This window comes from Palaemon carinicauda, chromosome 40 (genome assembly GCF_036898095.1).
Source record: "Palaemon carinicauda isolate YSFRI2023 chromosome 40, ASM3689809v2, whole genome shotgun sequence".
NCBI lineage: Eukaryota > Metazoa > Arthropoda > Malacostraca > Decapoda > Palaemonidae > Palaemon > Palaemon carinicauda.
The window spans coordinates 23,494,989-23,516,846 of NC_090764.1; the positions used below are offsets into that span (position 1 = coordinate 23,494,989).

The 21,858-nt window shown below is 47.2% G+C and overlaps 1 long non-coding RNA gene across 1 annotated transcript in view; it reads left to right on the forward strand.

Moving 5' to 3' along the window:
- LOC137631997 (uncharacterized) overlaps nt 1–21,858 on the forward strand; it is a 44,162-nt gene that overhangs the window by 1,279 nt on the left and 21,025 nt on the right. The window contains exon 2 of the long non-coding RNA XR_011041978.1: nt 2,317–2,459. This is a non-coding gene — a long non-coding RNA (uncharacterized lncRNA). The remainder of the gene's footprint in view (nt 1–2,316; nt 2,460–21,858) is intronic.

Sequence of the window (21,858 nt, forward strand, 5' to 3'; positions counted from 1 at the left end):
ACTTTCCCACCTAACCTAATCTAGAAGCCGTATCCTTACCTATTGTGGGGTTAACCACTTGCAATTTCCCCCCCCCCCCCCCCCCCCTCTCTCACAGCTGTTCTATTAGCCTAGGCTGAGACATGGTCAGGAGTCAAGAGTGATCCGAATCAGGTGTAAAAGGAGGGGTGACAGTTTAGGTTCAAAATAGCACTTATCCACAAGACTAGCCTTGTTAGGTCTTTGTGACTTTATCTGGATACCAGCTACAGTACTGTGACACTGCCAGCAATGTTGATCCTTGCCTAAAATTCGTAAAAGTGCACGGCTTGGAACACTTTGGACACTATTTGGTAAACATATGATACTTTAATTTATAGCCAAATACATGAACAATATATTTTTCCTGCTCGATGTCTTGTGTTTTATGCATTTCTGACTGATTATTGGGGCAAACCACCCGTTCATGAGTTTTTGGACCCCCTTATATAAAGACAATTATGGGGGACACCAGTGGGGAAACCAGGTTTTCTGGGAGGGGAAATGCCCAAAAAAAAAGTTATTTGTATCAATAATAATGGTCAGAAATGCAAAATAAACACCACCAGTTGGAAAAATATATGGCTCATGTAAGTTCCTTAAAATTAAAGTATCATAATTTTCTATGATTCACTAAACCTTCTTAAGGTTTTTGCTGTGGCTTCCTTCGCTCGCAAGTAAACTTAATTTACTGCATCCATGTTCTGGCAAGCGGTATATGTTGAGCTGCGCTCGCAATACCCATAGGTCATTATTTCGGGGTTATTTTTTTACATTCACATGAGTAATAATATCTATACAGTATACTGAATGTAGTGTGTTTCCATCATAATTGATTGCAAACATAAATGAAATTACTCTAAATTTCAAAATAGATTGTACTGCCCCTAAGTTTCCTCTTAGCGACTCCTTTATGTGATGGTAGTTGAGCTTAAACTGAAGGGAAGGGTGGGGAAAAAAATGACTGTTATTGACTAACATATGGGTATTTGTGCATAAATACTTGAAAACTCGTAATTGGTTAAAAAGGCCAGGTAAGGAGTGTTATAGAAAAAACGGAAAAGCTTGCCAAAGTGAGTGCAAGCAACACATGTGCAATAACTGGCCATTAGTCTCCCAAATGAAAACTATGGACTTACTTCACGTTTTAATCGACAGATACGGAAGTAGTTATGCTCCAGGCCCCATTAAACATATGAGTAAAATACCATTTAAAGTAGCCAGCGCACTAATATTTCTTAAAGGAAATTTCAGTTTCGCTAGTAATATTTTAACCCTGGTATCATATCTTAACCCTTTATTTCTGACAGAAGTACGACGTGATTATGTAGAAATTTCAAACTTTCTTCTTTATTAGTTACACATCTAATGGCTGCATGTGGAGTATATACTCTTACCTTTCCCGTAGGTCGCTGTTACTGATCTAAGAATTTTTTATTTTAAATTAATTGCAGAAGTACATTGTTCAACAAATTTCAGGAAATTTTGTGGGCCTTTTATTATATCAGTAAGGGTATCCTACTGAACAACTCCCAACAAGTTTCATTTCTGTTGCAAGTAGTGGTGGTTTCAGGGGAAATATCAGCTGACTTAACTGGCCAATAGAGTGATTAAAATATGACGGTATCTGGATTCTGAATAGCCAATTTGAAGTAAAAATCATAGAAACCGGAGGGAAGAGCATTAGGAAATGTGATGCTTGCTTAAACAAGCCATGGACAGACTAATCATGATCCAAATGCAATAGCCAATAGTAATGCATTTAGCAATATTACCATATTTACATTAGAGCAATGATCCCAGTGGATGGAGCTATTGGACAATTTAGGTTAAAATTGAAGCATTATGCTATGGGGAGGAATTAAGTAGATGGGGAATAAGCGTACGAACATATGAGATCTTCTCATTGTGACACTGTGAAAAAAACAAATAACCTTGACATATTCCCTGCTTACTGTAATTTAATTATGTGTGTTTCTTGTTATCCATTTGGCAGGAAATGTATTGAGAAGTGTTTTGTTTTACTTATTATACTTTAGAAAAATATAAATTGCAACAAAAGAGGTGGGTGGGAGTACTTTTTCCTTCCATAAAGCTGCCTGAAACTTGGAAATGCTCCTGAAAAATCATGGGTATATATACATCCTAACTCTGGCTGCATATACAATGAAACATCTACTGGATGCGTATCCCGTCGATACCCTTCATGCTGATTTTCTTTAAATTTGTATTATTTGTTTAATGAGACTTTGTCCCCTGAAATAATTACTTGCCTTTCTAATTTTCCCTTATCATTAGAATCTGGCGGCCATGTGCAGCTGTGTAAATGACCTATTATCACCACCTTCATTGCCACATAACTTCTAGTCCTATCGCCTATCTTCAGTTTGAAAGCGACTACCTTCGTCATTCCAAACGGTTCTTCTGATTCACTTATTCATGTGAGTATTTTTGTCCTAGTTTTGAGCATTCGTACTACACCTTACTGTGAGTTTTCGGTGTCTGAAGAGACTACAAATGGACTGTATCGTAGATGTATCCTACAACTCAATTGTGTAGTTCCTGAGGAGAAACTGTATCATCATGAAATCATTGTGCAAAAGACCAAGTAATATCGCCCCTTCATACTAAGGGAATGTAATTTTTTGTTAGATTTAAAGCCTTGTAGAATTATGTTCCGCATAAATCTCCTAGTTATCTCGCCAGAAAGCACTGGACTGTAGTTGGCAATCAGGGTTTTACTATGGAATCTGGTGCGGAATTGCAATTTCTTGCTCTGTAATGTTGAATGGTGGGTATAAGAACAAAGTTGCAATCGGTCCCCGCCATCTTTGTTCCGTAATGGTGAACGATGGCTATGAGAACAAAAGTTGCAATCAGAGTCCTTCCCATCAAGGCATATATTGACAGGAGACTTGTTGCCAAAAGCAAGTACAGAAGAGGCTTTACTGTATTTTGAAGCGAGAAGTGGTTGTTTGGTGACAATGAACGTATCGGTAAATATACTGTATCTTCTTTGTTCTCTTGGTTGACTGTTTGTTTACCTTGTGACAGTAATACACTTCTGCCTATTATCCAGCAATGTTTTGCCATGGTCAGTTATTTTGACCTGGGCCCATTAATCATGACCTACATTTAGTCTGGTACAGCCATCTGACTGAATCCCTCTAGAGGTTTCTGTCCTCCAAGAACTGGATATTAATACAATACTTGGAACATGGAACTTTAGTGGATGGACTTCAGTGAGTGGATTAAGAAGCCTGGCATATACCTTGCTAGGTATTCAATTGTAAAAAGTTCAAATGGCTGCACTTACTATGCCAGGTCTGTAAACTGCAAGTTGATGAGCGGCTGCACAGCCTGATGAATCATCTACTGAAGAGCTGGAGCCCCTAGCTGTTTTTTTTTTTTCCAAACATGATGAATCGTCTACTGAAGAGCTGGAGCCCCTAGCTGTTTTTTTTTTTCTTTTTCCAAACATGATGAATCATCTACTGAAGAGCTGGAGCCCCTAGCTGTTTTTTTTTTTCCAAACATGATGAATCATCTACTGAAGAGCTGGAGCCCCTAGCTGTTTTTTTTTTTCCAAACATGATGAATCGTCTACTGAAGAGCTGGAGCCCCTAGCTGTTTTTTTTCCAAACATTAAGGCAAGACAATTGAGTTAAGGATTCGGCATCCTGAAGGCGTTGCAGAAAGTTGCAGGAACCTGCTCCCTGTAGGTAAGAATATGGTGTCCAATTTAGGTTAGTTGAGGAACCTCTGGCTAGGTTGTATTTTTGTTTGTTCGTACACAAATACAAACCCTCATCCTTTAATGGAAATATGTTTTCACTGAAGCTGGGTAAGACTAATAAAACTTTTAATGTGGTGGCTGTGGTTACTGCAGTGTGGTGGGGATACCATGCTCGCCAGTCAGGCCTCTGAGCTACACTTTGTCTTTGTCTTTTGTATTCCAAACATCTATATCGTGCAATTTTAACTTTAGCCAAAACTATTATCTAAAAGAATAAGAAAGATTGCCGTGTGTGAGGGTTTTAATGGAAGACAAATGTTTAGTTTGCTTACTGTTTATGATAGCTGTATGACAGTTGTCCATCCAATCTACAGATACCCTCTTCCTGTTGGACAAGTTTACCATTAGCAGTTTCTTTCCTCGTTGTGCTAGCGATGATGTCGACTTAATCGAATAAATTTTGCGTACTACTCCTGCTTACCTCCTCGTGGAAACACTTCATTCCAGCAAGATATATGGTATGCATTGGGAAGGAGTTTGCCTAATGGTGCCCGGCTGCCTTCCCCCATCGGCGCTCTGCAATCCTTACCCATTGGTTCCCTGCCACTCTCGCCCGTTGTTTCTCTGCCACCCTCGTCTGTCGGCGTCCTTCCGCCCTCGCCCATTGTCACCCGGCCATCGGCGCCCTTCCGCCCTCGCCCAATGGCACCCGGCCATCGGCGCCCTTCCGCCCTCTCCCATTGGCACCCGGCCATCGGTGCCCTTCCGCCCTCTCCCATTGGCACCCGGCCATCGGCGCCCTTCCGCCCTCTCCCATTGGCACCCGGCCGTCCTTCCCCGTCAGCCGCCGACCACTTGCGCATGTCGGCGCCAGGCCGTCCTCCCCCATCGACACCAGGCTGCCCTTAACAGTCTGTGCCCGGCCTCCCTCGCCCGTCGGCGCCCGGCCGCCCTCGCCCGTCGGCGCCCGGCCGCCCTCGCCCGTCGGCGCCCGGCCGCCCTCGCCCGTCGGCGCCCGGCCGCCCTCGCCCGTCGGCGCCCGGCCGCCCTCGCCCGTCGGCGCCCGGCCGCCCTCGCCCGTCGGCGCCCGGCCGCCCTCGCCCGTCGGCGCCCGGCCGCCCTCGCCCGTCGGCGCCCGGCCGCCCTCGCCCGTCGGCGCCCGGCCGCCCTCGCCCGTCGGCGCCCGGCCGCCCTCGCCCGTCGGCGCCCGGCCCCCCTCGCCCGTCGGCGCCCGGCCCCCCTCGCCCGTCGGCGCCCGGCCGCCCTCGCCCGTCGGCGCCCGGCCGACCTCGCCCGTCGGAGCCGGCCGACCTCGCCCGTCGGAGCCGGCCGACCTCGCCCGTCGGCGCCCGGCCACCCTCGCCCGTCGGCGCCCGGCCACCCTAACCCGACTGCTTTCCTAGAACATAGGCACTCCCCTGTTTCAGGACTCTCCCATGTTACAACATTTCTGCGCTCTTTGAAAGTCTGCATGCCCGTGGAATTCAAGCAATCGGTCTTCATGATTAGCAAACCTGAGTGCCATGCACCTGAAATCCACACACTGTGACAGTCGGAAGCATCGGAAATCAAGATTCCAATTACTCTTGTAATCCATGCCTTCCTGAAATCCACATGTACCCTACCTAGGATGCATACATTCGGTTTTTGGTGTAGGCGCCATTGAACAGTAATCTCGCCACTCGTGTGAGGGTTGTCCATCTCTTGAAGAAAAGCGACCTGGGGCGAACATGGGTGCGTGTGGTCGCGCGGTTGCGAGGGTGAGCCGTCGCGAGGGTGAGCCGTCGCGAGGGTGAGCCGTCGCGAGGGTGAGCCGTCGCGAGGGCGAGCGCAGGCGGCCGGGAGACCGATGGCGCGTAGGCGGGCGATGGCGCGTAGGCGGGCGATGGCGCGTTGGCGGGCGATGGCTCGAAGGCGCGTAGGCGAGCGATGGCGCGTTAGCGAGCGGTGGTGCGTTAAAAACGTTAGCGCGCAGGCGAAGAATCGCGCGGGGGCGTAGGAGATCGCTGACGCTTAAGAGACTAGAGAAGGTTGACGGCGAGAAGGCGACAGGAAAACTTCTTGCCTGTGCCCAGGTCTGATAGATCGTGGGCGAGAGGGCGAACTTTAGCGCGCATCGCGCTAATCAGAAGGTATGCAGGTGCATCAGGAAGGAGAGCGCTGATGCGAGCTGTCAAGCAGGCAATCCTGTGCGTCCAGGAAAACCGTTGGCGCCCATTGGCGCGTAGCAGGAAAGGGCGCGCAGATGTGCGCTGGTGAACTGAAGAGAGCTGGCGCACAGGACAGGTGAGCACTGAAGAGAGCTGGCGCACAGGACAGGTGAGCACTGAAGAGAGCTGGCGCACAGAAGGACAGGTGAGCACTGAAGAGAGCTGGCGCAGAGAAGGACAGGTGAGCGCTGGCGAGCAGGAAGATGATCTAAAGATGATCTACAGCGAGACTAAGCTACTGGAGATCGTGGTTCACAGCAGGCGAGCGCTACTGCGCGCGGGCGCGCAGGAAAAAACCTGGCACTTAAGGGACTTGCCCACACAGTGGAATAAGCCCCTTAGACCCGAAGGTACCAGTTCCCGTTGTAAACGGGGTGTGTTGGCGCCCACTGCGCATCTGCATCCAGGAACGGAGGTGAAGACTAGAAGGTCTGGCAGGAGAAGCAGCAGCAACGGTCGGTACTCGTCGAGGAGGGTCCTCTGCGGAGAACGTCGATCAAAGATGAAGACGACCTCTGACAGGTGCAACACCCTCCGACCTCCGAAGAGGAGTCTCTGAACGTGACTTCCCCCGAGGGGAAGAGTCACTTGCAGGAGAGACTGTAGGCATCAGCTGTCCCCAAAGGGAAACTGAGCCCTCAGCAACAACAGCAGGAGTCGTCCTCCGAAGAGGAGTCTCTGTGGTGAACTCCCCCGCAGGGGAGAAGCACTCGCAGGAGAGACCGTAGGCTCAACTGCCCCCCCGAAGGGGACAGAGGCTTCAGCAACAACAGCAGACGGAGGCCTCCGAAGAGGTGTCTCTGTGGTGCACTCCCCCTTGCGGGAGAGACCGTAGGGCTCGGCTGCTCCCCGAAGGGGATTGAGCCTTCAGCAACAACAACAGACAGAGATAAAGTGTGAAGTGAGTGTAGGGAGTGGTCTACCTCCCAGTGGGAGAGGTTTTTCCGGCGCTGGAAGAAGTCCAAACGGAATATTTCTCTTTCAAGGGTTTCCTTGAAGAAGGAAATTTCCAAGGACTCTTCTTCCGTAGCCCGAACCTCCTCCGAAGCTCCCACTCGATCGGTCTCTCCCGAGAGGCCGTCGAGTGGTAGCATAGGCCGTACATATGTTGACCGACCTCGGGATTCGGGAGAGGGAGTTGCCCCCATAGCGAGGCAGCTCCTGATAACAATGTTGCTAATGATGATTTGTTATAGCTTTGGGCTTCCTTGGGGCTTAAGAGTTCGCCCTCCACGGAAGCCCTGTTTGACATAATCAGGTTGGGGCCTGCTGTCAAACAGTCGCCGGCGGTAGCGGAGGTTGATCCTTTGTCTATTGTCGACGTTGTTGTGGCAAGGGCTTCCGATGAGTTAGATCAAACCCCTGCTTTGGTTCCTGATGCAGCTGAAGGCTTAGTTCCCCCCTCCGAACATCCTTCGGGGGAGGAGCTAAGTCCAACGGTTTCTCCTGCAGGTGATTCTCTCCCTCGGGGGAGTTCACTGACAGAGACTCCTCTTCGGAGGACTGATGATGGTCTGCCTGCCGCCCCCAGAGGACATATCAGACGGAAGGCTCGCCCTCCCCTTAGCCGTAGAGGCATTCCTTTTCCCCACAAGGGAGTTAGGAGGCGCCTCTTCGGTTCTTCACCTTCGCTGTCCCCCGCAGTGGATCCTCCCCGCCGTGTACCGACCGTTGCAGATGCATCCCTGGACCTGTCTGCTGATCGTTCACGATCTCCTTCGCCTGCCAGACCTTCGGACCTGCCATCTCCGTTCCTGGCTGCTGACGCGCTGTGGGCGCCCACGCACCCTGTTATCCAATGGGCATCGGTCCCTTCGGGGCAAAAGGGGCTTTCTCACATTGTGAGTAAGTCCCTTAAGCACCAGGTATCCCCTGCGCGCCAACGTTCTCCTTTGCGCTCGTGCGCAATTGCGCGCAAGCGCTCGCCTGCTGTGAAGTCTTTTCACTGTAGACCTTCACCTTCAGAGACAACGCCCCAGCGACCTCCTGCAGCCGAGACCACGCGCCAGCGCTCTTCTGTTCGCCAGCGCTCTCCTTCTTGCCAGCGATCTTCTCCTCGCCAGCGCACAACTGCGCACCCTCATCTGGATGCACGCCACGCGCGGCCACGATCTCCTGCTCGCCAGCGTTCGCCTGCGTGCCAAAGTTCACCTGCGCCCCCACGATCTCCGGATCTGGGCGCAGGAGGGAAGAACCTTGCTTCTCCTTTCCTTCAGCGATCTCCTACGCGCCGTCGTACCTCGCCTGCTCATCAGCCATCGCCTACGCGCCATCGCGCGCAGTCACCAGTTCCTGCTGTGCGCCCTCCTGCGCGCCCACGCGCTAGGGGTAATTCACGCACGTTCTCCTAGAGCCTGTCGAGATCCTGCACGCAAGCGCTTGCACACCCTTTTGTGCTTCCTCTTCCTTCACCATATCGCACAACCGTGCACCACCGATCTCCTGATCGCCCGCGCGCTCCATCGCCTGTGCGCCATCGCTCGCCAGCGTGCCCACTCGCCCTCTCATAGATCGCCAGCGCGCCCCCTCGCCATCGCTCGCCTGCACGCCATCGCTTGCCCATGTCCCCCCCCCCCCCCCCCCCCTGCCCCGCCACCGCAAGCGCAGACTAGCGCGCTCGCAGGAGGGAGGGAAGTCTCCAGATAGGTCCAGGAACCAACCTTCTTCTTCTTCCCTTTCTTTTCAGGCAGGCCCAATTGTCATTTCTACTCCGAAGGATCGCCCGATCCCCTTCCCTCCAGAGGGAGTCTCTGACAGCATAGCTGTCAGTAAGCAGCCATGGTTCGGGTCCCTCATCAGAACTGTCGTGCAGGCTGTCAAACCTGCCTTTGCTGAGATGGGCCTCAAATCAATGGCGGCTTTTTCTCCCTCTCCTGTGGACGAGGATTTTCCGTCCTCGGGAATCTTCCGAGGTGAGGCGTTCTCCCATCGCACCAATGGGAGAAACCCCACCTCGCGCAGGAGAATAGTCCCGGGTTGGGGCGGAGAAGAGCCCTCAGACGTCGTTGTTGGAGTCCTGTATTCCTCCCAGGAGGGAACCTAAGGACTCCAAGACAGTCCCCAAGTCATCCTCAAGAATTCGCCCAGAGCCAACAAGACCCGCAGAGAACGTCCACGTGTCCCCTCAAGAAGAGCCTTTGGGGATGGGAGACTTTGCTGCCAGTTCTCCAGGAGGGGAGCCACAGGAGTCAGAGCATGCCTTCTGGCAGGTTCTGAACCTGACGAGGCATCTCTACCAGTTTCCCGGTCCTGAGATTTCTCCTCGAGAGGGCAAGGACACGGTCCTGAACCGAGTCTTTGGCACTCGGAAGCCTGCTAAGGCCAGTGCAGCTTTGCCCTGGTCCCAACGGGTGAAGAGTGCGAGGGACAAGGTTGAGGGCCAGCTCTCCGAGCTCTCCTCCTCCAGCCGTTCAACTGCTGGCAACAAGCTCCTCCCTCCTCCTCGTATCCACTAGAGGAGGTACTTTGAGATCATGGAGGAGTCTTGTTTAGCTCTTCCCTTGCACCACTCTGTGTAAGAGCTTACCAAGGGAGTCCCTCTTGAGAGACTCTCTAGCTGGCAAGTGACTTTCTCGGCGACAGAGATCCTAAGCCAGGAGAAGGTTGCGAAGTGTGCCATGCAGGCTACTCCGAGGCTGGACATCTGGCTGGGGTCTCTTGGCATCCTGTTGCGATCCGAAGACCTGTCTAAGGAGAGCACCAGGAAGGCCCTGGAGACCTTCCTCCTCTCGGGCACCCACACCATTGAGTTTCTGGCCCACCAAGTCTCAAACTTGTGGGCCAATTCGATCTGAAACGACATGATGCGGTGACAGAGAGGTTCCACGCAAAGGTCCCAACCGTCGAGGTCAGCAGGCTCAGACATTCTTCCATTTTGGGGAAGAATTTGTTTGAGCCTAAAGATATGGAACAGGCAGCCGAGAGGTGGAGGAAGTCCAACTAGGACTCCCTCCTTCATAGGGCTCTTACATTGAAGCCCTATAAACCTCCGGCACCTCAACAACCTCGCCCGTCCAAGACGCCGAAACCGGCTATGGCAGTAAAGACAACGGTGTCGAAGCCCTTTCCTGTCAAAGACAAGAAAGGCAAAAAGTCCTCCAGGGGAGGCAAGAATCCTAGAGGGAGTGGCCGAGGCCGCAAACGCTAGGATTGGCAATCCCCCTGCATGTCCACCAGTGGGGGGATGCCTTCAAAGTTGCGCAGACAGGTAGCAGCAACAATGGGCCAATTCCTGGACTATTTCCGTAATCAGTCGGGGATATTGCGTCCCGTTCATAACATCTCTACACCTCCCCTGACAGCGGATCCAGTGTCGTTGAGCTCCTTTGCCATGGGATCGGCAAGGGGGCAAGCCCTATGGGCAGAAGTCTAGACTATGTTAAAGAAGGACGCTCTCCAGGAGGTCGTCGACGGTTCCCCAGGCTTCTTCAGTCGACTCTTTCTTGTAAAAAAGGCGTCTGGAGGCTGAAGACCAGTCATCGACCTCTCAGCCCTGAACAGGTTTGTCACCCCGTTCAGCATGGAGACGGCGGACACGGCAGACTTGCGATGAGACCACAAGACTTCATGTGTACACTGGACCTGAAGGACGCGTACTTCCAGATCCCAATCCATCCGTCTTCAAGGAAGTAATTAAGATTTAGCCTAGACAACAAGATCTACCAGTTCAAGGTGCTGTGTTTCTGTTTCTCCACAGCACCTCATTTATTCACCAGAGTGTTCACCCTGATTTCTTCGTGGGCACACAGGATCGGCATCCATCTCCTCCGTTATCTGGACGACTGGCTGATCCTGGCAGACTCGGAGTCGACTCCTCTTCGACACCGAGACAAGCCTCTGGGACTTGGCCAAGATCTAGGGATCATGGTAATTCTCGAAGTCTTCTCTGCTTCCAACTCAGCGACTGGTATATCTAGGCATGATCTTGGACACCAATCTCCACAAAGCCTTCCCATCAGACGACAGGATAGCAAGGCTGAGGAGGATCGCAGATCCTTTCCTCAGACGAGAAGAACTCCCAGCCCAATCGTGGTTACGTCTCATCGGTCACCTTTCTTCACTGGCCCGTCTAGTTCCAAATGGTCGCCTCAGGATGAGATCCCTGCAATGGCGATTAAAGTCCCGGTGGAATCAAGGACACAATTCCCCGGATGTCTTGGTCCTTATGGGTCCTGCGGAACGGACGGACCTTCAGTGGTGGGTGCCGGACGAGAACCTACGAAAGGGAGTGGATCTTCTCGTCCTCCCCCCGGATTTGATGCTGTTCTCGGACGCCTCTAAAAAAGGGTGGGGGCCCATGTTCTGAACCACAGGACCTCAGGCCTGTGGTCAGAATCAGAAAAGTGCCTCCACATAAACCTGCTAGAAATGAAGGCCGTATACCTGGCACTTCAACAGTTCCAACAATACCCGGCGGGTCACTCCGTGGTGGTGATGGGCGATAACACCACGGTAGTGGCTTACATCAACAAGCAGGGAGGTACCTTTTCAGAGCAGCTATCCCATCTTGCAGTAGAGATACTGAGATGGACCGAAGTCCACTCGATTCCACTATCAGCTCGCTTCATTCCAGGCAAGAGGAATGTGCTCGCCGACAATCTGAGCAGGGCATCTCAGATAGTGAGTACCGAGTGGTCTTTGGATCGTCTAGTAGCCAACAAAGTCCTGACTTTGTGGGGTTCCCCGACAGTGGATCTGTTCGGGACAGCTTTGAATTTCAAGCTTCTGCTATACTGCTCCTCAGTCCCAGACCCCAAGGCACTCTGGCAAGATGCCTTCCAACAACGGTGGGACAACATCGACGTTTACGCCTTTCCCCCGTTCTGTCTGATGAGAAGGGTACTTAACAAGACCAGAATATCAGTCAACCTTTCGATGACCTTGATAGCACTAGTTGGAGAATTGGTAATGTTACTCCTCTATGTAAATGTGTTTGTGGTAGCTCAAGTCCTACTGATTACCGCCCAATTTCCATAACTCCCATATTATCTAAAGTTTTTGAACGTCTTCTGGCAAAACGTCTTAATAGGTTTGCTGAAGGTAATCATCTACTTCCTAGTTTGCAATTTGGTTTTCGTAAAGGCCTTGGAGCATGTGATGCCCTTCTTACAATCTCCAATGCTGTACAGAAATCCCTTGATTGTGGTCGGGAAGTTCGTATGATTGGCCTTGATTTTAGTGCTGCCTTTGACCGTGTTAATCATGAGGCCCTTGTTTTCAAACTGAAACAGTTGGGAGTGGGTGGGTCGTTTCTTAGCATTATTACTGATTTTTTAAGTAATAGATCTCAAAGAGTTGTTGTTGATGGGCACCATAGTGATTATAGGAATGTGATATCCGGTGTTCCACAGGGTAGTGTTCTTGGCCCATTACTTTTCATACTATATACACATGACATGTGGTTTGGCCTAGAAAACAAGCTTGTTGCATATGCAGATGATGCTACTCTCTTTGCATCAATTCCATCCCCTGAATGTAGATCTAGGGTTGGTGAATCCCTTAATATAGATTTAGCTAGAATTAGTGCATGGTGCAAATTATGGGGTATGAAGTTGAATCCTAACAAAACTCAAAGTATGATTGTAAGTAGGTCAAGGACGGTGGTTCCTCAACATCCGGATCTCAGTATTGATAATGTTCCTTTAAATATGTATGACTCTTTCAAAATTTTAGGTGTGATTCTCGACAGTAAATTTACTTTTGAGAAACATATAAGGTCTGTGTCTTCTTCAGTTTCACAAAAAATAGGCTTATTGAGAAAGTCTTTCAAGATTTTCGGTGATCAATCTATTCTGAAGAAGTGTTTTAATTCTTTCATTCTACCTTGTTTTGAGTATTGTTCTCCTGTCTGGTCTTCAGCTGCTGATTCTCATCTTAATTTGTTGGACAGAAACTTACGGTCTATTAAATTTCTTATTCCTGATCTAGATATTAATCTCTGGCACCGTCGTTCAATTAGTTCATTATGTATGTTGCATAAGATTTTTCACAACTCTGACCATCCTTTACATTCAGATCTCCCTGGACAATTCTATCCTGTTCGTAATACTAGGCAGGCAGTTAATTCTAATAGCCAGGCCTTCTCCATCACGAGGCTCAATACTACGCAGTACTCTAGAAGTTTTATTCCAGCTGTGACCAAGTTGTGGAATGATCTTCCTAATCGGGTGGTTGAATCTGTAGAACTTCAAAAGTTCAAAGTTGGAGCAAATGCTTTTTTGTTGACCAGGCGGACATAGTCTTTTTATAGTTTATTTATGACATATTTGTTTTTGATGTTGTTGATAGTTTATTATATGACATGTCTGTTTTGACGTTGTTTCTTATTTTAGAATGATTTATTGTTAAGTTGTTCTCTTCATTTATTTATTTCCTTTCCTCACTGGGCTCGCTGCGGCTTCACGCCTGGAGACTATCCAGCATCTCCTCACAGAGAGAGGCTTTTCGCAACAAGTTGCGGAAAGGATGTCTCGACACCTGCGAAAGTCATCCGCAGGGGTCTACCAGGCAAAGTGGAGAGTCTTCTGTGGTTGGTGTCGTGGAAGGGGTATCTCTCCACTCGATGCCACTATACCAGCAATAGTGGAGTTTCTCGTGTATTTGCTGGAAGAAATCGCCTTTCAGTCTCGGCAGTGAAAGGCTATCGCTCGGCCTTAAGTCTTGCCTTCAGGCTCAAAGGAATGGACATTTCCTCTTCGCTTTCTCTACTCATACGAAGTTATAAACTCACCTGCCCTCAGTCGGAAGTGAGACCTCCTCCATGGAACGTGGTTCGAGTCCTCAGGTCTCTTGAGAGACCTCCTTTTGAACCATTACACCAGGCTTCTGATCGCCACCTGACTTGGAAGACGGTGTTCCTACTTGCTTTGGCCTAGGCCAAAGGAGTCCGCGAACTTCATGCTCTCTCTTATGACATCACCCATTCAAGGGGATGGGGGGAGGTAACGTTCAGATTCGTCCCTGAGTTTGTCGCTAAGACTCAAAATCCAGGATTACCGGACCCTCTGTTCGACTCTTTCCGGATTTCGAGTCTCCGTTCTGTAACAGATGACCCAGACCATCTCCTACTGTGCCCAGTAAGGAGTCTGAGGCTCTATCTTAAGAGAACAGCTGCAGTTCATCCTCGGGTGCAAGCATTGTTTGTGAGCACGGGAAGGATGAAGAGGAGGGTCACTAAGAATACAATCTCAGCGTGGATTCGCAGGGTTATCTATCATTCCCTGAATCCCGACCCTCCTCCGTCACGTCGCCCTAGAGCACATGATGTCAGAGGCATCGCTACGTCCCTGGCATTCAAGAAGAATTACTCAGTGACGCAGGTTTTACAAGCAGGGGTTTGGAAGCATCAAACGACCTTCACAGCCCACTACCTGCAAGACGTGACCCACAGGAGGCTCGATACATTTTCTATCAGCCCTGTGGTGGCTGCACAACAGCTGGTTTAAACCTCAGGCTCCTTAATGGACAATTAGCAGAAGGTTAAGGGCATTGTTACTCGGTTTTAGTCTGCATGAATGAAAAGGTATGCCTGGCCCTTATTCTTTCTTCATTCTCCCCTCTCTTGAGGAAAGCAGCATTCTGGGTTCTCTGCACAGCTGACCTCAAACCACTGCAGGTACTGTAAACCATGTTTCCTTGTGTTCCTAGTATTAAGATACTGTCACGTCCCCATACCCTTACGAGGTGGTATGGGGAACGTCCTATCCTAGAATTCCATCGAAAGGACTTCCGGTCAACTTCCTAGGACGAGTCACACTTCATTCCTTCACACACAAGCTTACGTAGGCCGTGGTCCTTGCAGAGTAAGGCACTTGCGAGGTGCAGGGACTCCAAAAGCTAGTAACGGCTGGGACTTACCACCCTACCTAAGGGTTAAGTCACCCATATTGAATAGCGTGGTTTGTATTTCGGTTACGGAACAAATGACAAATTCGTAGATAATTTGTATTTTTCCTAACCATGCAAACCTTAGCTATTTAATCAAACTTTCCTGCCAGCCCTGTCCCCCGGGAAGTCCTACCTCTAAGCAAAGTGAGCTAGTCACAGGTGTGAGGGGGGGAGGGGTATCTAGCTACTCCTCCCTACCCCCTCGCCAACTAGCGAGGGAGTAGTAAACCCTCGTTAAAATTCTAATGGCTCGTCATTTCAGCTACGCCGAAAGTAATACCCATATTAAATAGCTAAGGTTTGTATGGTTAGGAAAAATACAAATTATCTACGAATTTGTCATACTTTACATCTCGGCATCCTCATCTTGAGGCAGGTAGTGCAACTTGAAAGACACCAGTTTGTATAGCTAGAGAAAATAAAAATAACTCAAAGTTTTACTATATATTTCTATGCTTAACTACCTTTAGGTAAGATGAGGTTGAAAATCAGAGCTAAATGTTATGAACTTATCTCCTATCTTTAGTATAGTACTGTATAAGACAATTTCTGAATTACAAAACCATCTGTGTATATTATTATTATTATTATTATTATTATTATTTATTATTATTTATTATTATTATTATCCTCATCTTGAGGCAGGTAGTGCAACTTGAAAGACACCAGTTTGTATAGCTAGAGAAAATAAAAATAACTCAAAGTTTTACTATATATTTCTATGCTTAAGACTACCTTTAGGTAAGATGAGGTTGAAAATCAGAGCTAAATGTTATGAACTTATCTCCTATCTTTAGTATAGTACTGTATAAGACAATTTCTGAATTACAAAACCATCTGTGTATATTATTATTATTATTATTATTATTATTATTATTTTTGGGCTCAAGCCATGTCGTCCTGGTGGAAGGTTCCTTTAAGTAGCTTCCTAGGGTATATTTGACTACAGTGATATTCCCAGAGAATTTAACTTAAGGTCTCCAGAATTCTAAATCCTGGCGCGAATATCCTTAAAGTTTCCTTTAAGAATATCGCATAATATCAGGGGACGTATTCTTGACACGCCACATAGCAATTTGCACCCCGCATAGCGTTTACGCTTCGAGGGGGGAAAAGTGGCAAAATAAAAGGGGAGCCATTAATAAGGTTACCTTCCTCCGTTACTGTTATGAGTTCTCAGATGGCGCCACCATCGCCTCCTTCTTTATTCCTTTTTCTGTAGCGAACTCAGTCTGTGATTTTCCCGGTAGCTCTGTTTTTTTTATTTATCATACAATCTCTAGCTGCTTCTGCCTCTGGAAAGTTGAGTATTTGATCCTTACATCGTATAAATTCGGCTCTGGCCGTAAAGTGAAACTGGAAAGTAGAGTATTTGATCCTTACATATTATAAATTTAGCTCTGGCCATAAAGTGAAAATATAAAGTCAAAATTAAGTTAAATTTTGGCAGAGCTATTGCCTGAGCCGGAGGCGCCTTCGGCGCTGTCGCTCGCAACGCATGTGTTATTTAGTTTGTCAGAACGACTTTCCCAGTATACAGTGAACCCTCGCTACTTCGCGGTTCGACAATCGCGGATTCACCACTTCGCGGGGTTTTCCCATTACCCATATATATATACATATCGCGGATTTTCCGGAAAATTCGAAAATACCGCGAAATCTGAAGACAACCAAATACGATATTTTGTTACCTGTAATTCCATTAATACTGTAATTAGTAATATCTGCTCTTACTGATTGTTCATTGCATTACATATGATATATAATTCAGCACAGAAAGAAATAAAACACGAAAAGAGAATGTGATCATACGATAATTCAGTACATAGTAAAATTAAATCGAACATGAAACGCAAATCAGATGCAGTCATACCATATTAGAATGGTGTGTACTGTAATGGATGTGCTTCTTTTCCATGAATCTTTTGTATGTATACGTACGTAGTACAGTACTGCATCCAATAACATTCTTTGTTGCAAAAATCACATTTCGAATACTGTAAGCGTACGAGAGAGAGAGAGAGAGAGAGAGAGAGAGAGAGAGAGAGAGAGAGAGGAGAGAGAGAGAGAGAGAGAGGCGTAAAATAGCGTACGTAAATTTTTATTATTATTGTTATTATTATTATTGTTGTTGTTGTTAATAAAATTATTGTTATTATTATTATCATTATTATTACTGTACAGTATTATTATCATTATTTATTATTATTACGGTATTGTACTTAATCTACGTACGTTCATTATGCGCGGGGCATCTTCTATGAGTAACCAACGCATCATAGTACTGTAAGACGGGTTGTGATTGGTTCAAGCGCTGATAGATGACGAATCAAAACTCAAGTTTTGTTATCTAGCCTGTGATTGGTGTTTTGCCCGCATCTTCTACCCGCAGCATCAAAGTTCTCGCGGGGCTGGATCGTTCACTTTCTCTTTCCGCGTATCGCTGAGTAGACGTTCTTAAGTTTGTGAAGTTTAATCTGTGCTGTGTGCGACTGTTTTAAGTTGAACTTTTTGTTGAACTTTCTGTTAAATCCTACTGTACAATGCCTCCCAAGCGTTCTGCTTCTAGTAAGGCTGGTAGTGAGCCTAAACGCCACCGAAGGATGATGACGATAGCTGAGAAGGTTACGCTTCTCGACATGTTAAAAGATGGTAGAAGTTACGCGGCCGCCGGCCGCCATTTTGGCATCAACGAATCCACCGTTCGCTATATCAAAAAGGATGAGGCGAACATTAGAAAGACTGCTGCAATCACCTTTAGCAGATCAGCGAAGCGAGTCGTTACAACGCGTAATAAAACGATCGTACGCATGGAAGGTGCTTTAGCTGTGTGGATTGCCGACTGCCGGAAGAAGAACATAGCGTTGGATACGAACACCATCCAAACAAAGGCTTTGAGCTTATATGAGAATTTTGCTGCAAAGGAACCTAAAGACGACGACGGCAACCATGCTGAAGATGATGATGATGCAGATGATCCTCAACCAGGGACATCCACTGATTCCCAGCCTCAGAAACGTTTTTCCGCAAGCAAAGGATGGTTCGCGAAGTTTCAGAAACGCTTAGCCCTGAAAAGCGTTTCCCTGCATGGGGAGTCTGCTTCCGCTGACACTGCCGCTGCTGAAACTTACGTGAACCAGACTTTCAAGAACATTATCGCTGAAGGTGGATACAAGCCGACGCTGAAGGTGGATACAAGCCGAAACAAGTGTTTAATATGGATGAAACCGGCTTGTTTTGGAAGAGAATGCCGTCGCGAACTTTCCTGTTCAAAGAGGAAGCCAAAGCCTCTGGCTTTAAGGCATTCAAGGATCGCGTTACCCTCGTGATGTGTGGCAATGCTGCTGGATTTTTGTTAAAGCCGGGGCTTATTTATAAGTCGAAAAATCCTCGCGCTTTGAAAAATAAAAATAAGAATCTCCTTCCCGTGTACTGGATGCATAATCCAAAAGCATGGATTATGAAGATGCTGACCTCCAACTGGTTCCACCAGTGTTTCATCCCGCAAGTCCATGAATATCTCTTAGAGAAGGGCTTGCCATTCAAGATCCTTCTCCTTATGGATAACGCTGGTGGACACGCAACTGACCTGTCGCGTGAGGGCGTTCAGGTTGAGTTCCTGCCACCCAACACCACGTCATTAATTCAACAGATGGACCAGGGGGTTATCAGGGCGTTCAAGGCCCTCTACACGAAGAATACCTTGGCGGACCTCGTTGCGTGTGTGGATGCTGCCCAAGATGACGAGGATGAAGATTTCAACTTGAAGGCGTACTGGCGGCAGTACACCATAGCCACGTGCCTGCAGAATATTCAAAAGGCACTTCAAGAGATGAAACCTGCAACCGTGAATGCGAGCTGGAAGAAGCTGTGGCCCGATATTGTTTACGACGACAAGGGATTTACTCCGTCGGAAATCCAACACTCTGCAATACGGAAATCTGTGCAGTTGGCTGCCATAATTGGAGGTGACGGGTTTGGCGACATGACGACTGAAGACGTCGACGAGTTGTTGGACTGCCATTCCCAGCCCCTAACTGACGCAGACCTCGAAGACCTGACGAAATCGGCAAGTGAGGAAGAGAGTGAGGGTACCCAGGAAGAGACCCAAGAAAATGTCGAAGAAACGGGCTTAACATATGAACGGCTTGCCAAGTTCTGCAACCATATGAAGGAGGCGGAAGAAATGTTACAAGAGTGGGACGAGGATATGGTTCGCTCGATGCAATTCTGCAACAAGATCGATGAAGACATGACTCCCTACAAAATGCTCTTGGATCGAAAAAAGAAGCAGCGGCAACAACTTCCGATCACAATGTTCTTCCAGCCTCGCAAAAAAGAGCCAGTTCCTCCTGCTAGTACGCCTTCGGAAGAAATTGAAGAAGTTTCCCAGGAAGAAGTTGAAGAGGTGTCCCAGGAAAAGACACCTCCGTCTGAAGAGACGTAAAATACTATCATTGACTGCACAGTAGAACACATCATCAGCTTCATCATCATCATTTCTACTGTGCAGCAAATTCATCGCCATCACCATTCAAGTTTTTCTTCAACTTCTTTCGTGGTGAGTACAGTAACAATCTTTATTTTTTACTTTAACCTGTTTTATAGTTTAGTAATGTACGTACTGTATGCATTAAGTTAAAGGGAAGGTTTTAAAAGTCTACATGTTGTAACCTATCATATTTTTTTTGTTTAAAATTTACATTTACGTACGTAAAACAATCTCTCTCTCTCTCTCTCTCTCTCTCTCTCTCTCTCTCTCTCTCTCTCTCTCTCTCTCTCTCTCTCTCTCTCTCTCTCTCTCTCTCTCTCTCTCTCTCTCTCTCTCTCTCTCTCTCTCTCTCTCTCTCTCTCTCTCTCAAATTGTTTTCCTGCTTTGCTACGTACAAGTACTGTATAATTTATATTTGTAAGGTAACATATTTTGTAAATGCTTTTACTGTAAATACTGTATGTACTGTATCATTATTTATCACTATCATCATGCGCGTTAAATGCCTTGTTTGTTCTGAGCGTGGTTGTTTACTGAGCGTACACGCCGTCGTTTCAGGCGGCGTCATAAAGAAAAAGATTTCATTTGGAAGTCCTAAGAAAAATACGTAAACTAAAACATTGGTAATAAAAAAATCAACATACAGTACTGTATAATCAATATAATCGATGCAAAAACTAACCTATACATATATGTTTACACTAAATGAGTTTGTTTCTTCATTATGATCAGAGATGAACGTAAACAAAACATTGGTTGCCATTTTTTATCGTGCTTTTTAGGTGTTTAGGAAACGCATGATATAAAATCGCCTTTAATATTTGTGCCTGTTTTAGTTTAGGGTGCTGTAGTACATGCATTAAGTGTTCTGTACATTAAAGGGTGGTTTGTTAACAGTACTACGTACAAGGGAAGGTTTTAAAAGTCCGAATATACATGTTAAATAAATAGGTAAATATGCTGTCACTACTTCGCGGATTTTCACCTATCGCGCCCGCGTCTGGAACCTATCTACCGCGATAAACGAGGGTTCACTGTAATAGCATAAATGAAATTAGCTATTTAGTCTTCATTGCTAGGAATTAATTATATTATGCCGATAGTATTCGCATTAGCTTCGGCGATTGAGGTAGCCGATCGTGTTTACGCTAGGCTTCCTAGCCTAGGCGTTCTAGTGTACTTTCATGCATGATATAATAAGTTTTCCTGGTGTTATTAAATTTAAATGAAGATATTAGGCAATTTATACATGTATGATATATCGATTGCATATATTTCCTCTTCTGAGATAGTATACGAGAGAGCTTCGATGAGTTAGGTAGTCGATCTCACGGTCAAAAGGCTAATAGCCTATTGGCCTTAGTTTACTTTCATACATACTCCCCGGTTACCCTCATGTATAAGGTAATCTCTCCTTCCCTCTTGAGTGTAGCCTTTGGCTACAACCCTAGTTGGTCTACCTCGAGTTGTCATTCAGGCAAGACTAGCGTAGGGTTTTTTCTGCCCCTCCCTTAGCTGCAGATGGTAAGCTTTGGGTTTGGGTCAGAACCTCAGAGTACTGTATTGGCAGACCCTAAGCTGGAGATGGATTCTCACTGCCTATGATGGCGCCGATACTGAAATTGAGCTTCCTTAGAGTGTGGTAGGACTAGCAACCCGCCGGCTCCTCTCACACCCTATACAGGACCCTTTTCCCTCCCCCCTCTGTCCTTTAGTGATGGCCTAGCTATCACAGCCCTTTGGCCGTCGTCCTGCTATCTCGCCGCTTGCCGGCAGGTTGTAGGGCCGGCTTGGGTTTCTGCTTGTATGGCCTAGCCGCTGACTGGGCTAGTGTGCCGACAGCCGGCGACCGGCGGACCGCCGGCCATCATTTCAGTTGATGTTGTGCCAGTAGAATTGTGCCTAGGTGCTAGCCTTGCCGGCAACATGCCAGCTGCAACTGCAGTATATGTCTATACAGTAGCCAGTATATTTACAGTATATATCATACTGCAAACAGAAAACTACGGTATAAAAGTATACAGTAGTTTAATTTCCAACATACTGTGTGTCCAGGCGCAGTCTATTGTTGAGACCAGATAAGATAAGGAAATGAATTCTTTTTCCATATACTGATGGATGATCAGTTTCCAATGACCCTCTTTATTAACCCTTTTGGAAGTTGGTGTAAGCTACACGCATTTATCTTTATAGTCTAGATTCTTCCAGTGGGTCTCCTGAGGAGGATAACCCTAGGCTTTAATATTGAGGGAGGTCACAGTAATTGGCTGGGCAGGAAACACACGTATGTGTCTTTCCTAATTCATTTCTAGCTTATCTATCCTAAGCTATATGCAATAAAATAAAATGCAAAATATTGTTAATAATATTTATTAGTTTATCTAGTGAGATAAACTACCTTATACTCATTTTATTTTCCTCTCTTTACAGGAGGACCATGCGAAGTGTGGCAGCGTTTTCTGCAATGTCCGCAGCAAGGACTTCTGCGTCCACCTGGAGTGTAGGACACACTCCCA